Source organism: Chinchilla lanigera, unplaced genomic scaffold (assembly GCF_000276665.1).
Source record: "Chinchilla lanigera isolate Chin_1 unplaced genomic scaffold, ChiLan1.0 scaffold00044, whole genome shotgun sequence".
NCBI classification, from domain to species: Eukaryota; Metazoa; Chordata; class Mammalia; order Rodentia; family Chinchillidae; genus Chinchilla; species Chinchilla lanigera.
The window spans coordinates 12,057,733-12,060,880 of NW_004955445.1; positions in this window are offsets into that span (position 1 = coordinate 12,057,733).

A 3,148-nucleotide genomic window follows, 5' to 3' on the forward strand; every position below is an offset into this window, starting at 1 on the left:
TTTTTTTTTTTTTTTTTTTTTTTTTTGATTTGTAGGTTCTTAAAGAAGGATTTCCTAGGACATGGCCATTAGGAAGGAGTCAAGAAAACTCTCTAGATCAGATCAATAAATAATCTGGGATGAGGGGCCAGAGAGGACACCTCTTATACTGAAATAAATTATATTGGAGGAGATACAGTTTATAATGACAGGTGACTAGAATAAAGAAGTAGGGAAGGAATGACAGGAGGGGAGGAAGGAGCCCAGGTTGGGGCAGAGTGAGCATAGGAATGGAAATTAGGTAGGATAGAATTAGAACTTCATTGAGTTAGTGGATAATGTGTTGCCACGTGCCTAGAAAAGGCAAGTCCTATCTAGGAAGAACTCCAGGGTCAATTTGTGTTAGATCTTAATATTAAGAAGTGGAGGGAAAAGCAGAATTTCCCTCATCCCTGCCTAGAAGTTACAGACACTTCACACAATTTCTTCCTTTCTTTTTTTGAGGTGGGTCTCAAAAAAAAGCCCAGGCTGGCCTTGAACTTGTAGCAATCCTCCTGCCTCAGCCTCTGGCATGCTAGGATTACAGGCACGTGATGTGTGCCACTATGCCAGACAACAATTTCTTAATGTTATATTGAAAGTAGAACAAATTGGATTTCCTAATGGGTTAAACATGGAATAAAAGTAAAAGAGGAGTCAGAGATGACTTCAAGATATTTGAAAGAGGAGTTAAAGTGTGTTATGTACATATACCAACTCCTCATGATGAGTGTGATCATGATGTACTGCAAACATAGACTAATAAAAAAACTAAATAAATATGTAAAGAAAAGCACAAAAAGATATTTACACTAAAGGGTTGGAAGGATGCTGTTATCATCAATAAAGATGAGTTGGGTAAAGCAATATTAGCAGGTAAGATTAGGAATTTAGTTCTAAAGCTACTAAGTTTGAGTTGTGCATGAGGCATCCAAGTTGACACACAAAGTCAGTTGGTTTTGTGAACTTGAAGTTTAGGAGACAGAAACTGTGGAGTCATCAGCATTTAGGTGGTACTTAAAGCTATAAGACTGGATGAGATCAGAAGGGAAAAGTACATATGGAAAAGTAGCTAGGCACCCCATGTCTCCCTAGCATTCAGAGGCTGGGCAAGTGAGAAGGAATTAGCAAAGGAGACTGAGGAACAACCTACAAGGAAGAGCAAAACCAAGACAATATAGTGTGCTAGAAGCCAAGTGGAGGAAATGAATCAAGGAAGAGTGAGTGACTAATAATGGCAAGTGCTGTTATTAGGTCAACAAAGATAAGAGATGAGACTGACAATTGGGTTTAGCAACCTAAAGGTCAATGGTGACTTTGACAAAGATATAGTCAGTGGAGTGATGTGGCAATAGTGTTGACGTGGGCTGGTTGGAGTAGGCATAGGAAAGAAAGAATGGGAAGAAAGAAATTAGAGACAGCAGGTATTAATTTAATGTTACATTTAACTAAATATTAAGAGAATAGCAATAGTTACTACACTGGTATCATTATCTTCAAACTAGCTACAAAAATTCCCTCTTTGGCTAAGAAATTTAACTGAGAATGAGTTAAATAAAAATAGTTAAGATAGTTTTATATTTATAGAAAACTTTCTGAAGATTATTAGTTGGGTGCACTGGTATCTGGTGCATATATATTTATGTTTGTTATTTCTTCCTCAGATTGTTCCCTTTACAAGGATGTAGTGATCTTCTTTGTTTCTCTTAGTCAGTCCTGGCTTAAAATCCATTTTGTCTGCAAATGGATTAGCTACCCCTGCTTTCTTTCAGGTTCCTATCACATGGAGTATTGCTTTCTATCTTTTCACTTTCAATCCATGAATTTCTTTTTGAATTAAATGTGTTTCTTTTGTGCAGCATGTTGTTAGCTCTTGTTTCTTTTTTTGTTTTTTGGGGTTTTTTTGGCTCTTGTTTCTTGATCCATTCTGCCAGTTTGTTTCTTTTGATTGGTGAATTGAGACCATTAACATTGGTGGTTATAAGTGATATGTACTGACTTATTTTCATGTTATTTTCCTGTTGTTGGTTCCCTTTACCCCTTTCGGTTTAGTTGCCTGCCTTGCTTGGTGGACTCATTCTGTTGGGGTTCATGGAGTGCAATCCTTGTTACCTCTTTCTAGAATGTCCTTCAGAACATTTTGGACTTCTGGTTTGGTGTTCATAAATTTCCTTAGTTGTTCTTTGTCATAGAAGTATTTTATTTCTCTAACAATTTTGAAAGATAGTTTTATGGTTTTTTGTTTTTGCTTTTGTTTTGGTACTGGGAATCAAACTCAGGCTGTTATGCTTGTCAGACAGGTGCTTGTGCCACTGAGATATATCCCTGGCACATTGAAAGATAGTTTTGTGGAGTGTATCAATCTGGGTTAGAGGTTGTTTTCTTTTCTCATTTTTTACCCCATCTCACCTACTAGTCATTTATATCCTTGAGCCTTTTATTTCCATTGGATTCTACAAAAATCTTGAGGCTTGTTATTACTTCTCAAATCTGAGAAGTAGCCTTTCCCTTAGCCCATCATGGTCACATGTGCCAACTTCCCAAGATGATTGGGCTTGAAATACTTCACTCTAGGCTCTCCTTGACTTGAGGGTTTGTGTTGTGGAGTCTGTTGTGATTTTCATTTCCTTTATAGATGATTTGTTTCTTTTCTCTAACAGTTTTTAATATTCCATTCTTCTGTTGAATTTCTGCAATCTTTATTATATGCCTTTGTATTACTTTTTATCATGGTTACTTTTTGTCATGGTTAATTGGAGTTCTATATGCCTCACACACTGGAGGTCAAATTCTTTTTCCCTGATTGGGAAGTTTTCTACCATTATTTCTTTGAACAGGTTTTTTGTTTTTGTTTTTATGTCATTTGCCCTATCTCCTGCTTTTTCATTGACTCCAGTCAACTTTATGTTATTCTTTGTGTCATCTGGCACTGTTGGATTGGCTTTTCATGGTTCCTTGCTATTTTTAAGAAATCTTTCTTTTGATGATTACTAACTGCAATCCTGTCTTCTATATCTAATATTCTGTGCTAACATTGGCTCATTCTGCTGCACATACTTTGAGTGGAAATTTTAATCTCCTGGCTATCTGTTTGAATCTGTTTCATTTCTTTTTTTTTTTTTTTTTTTTT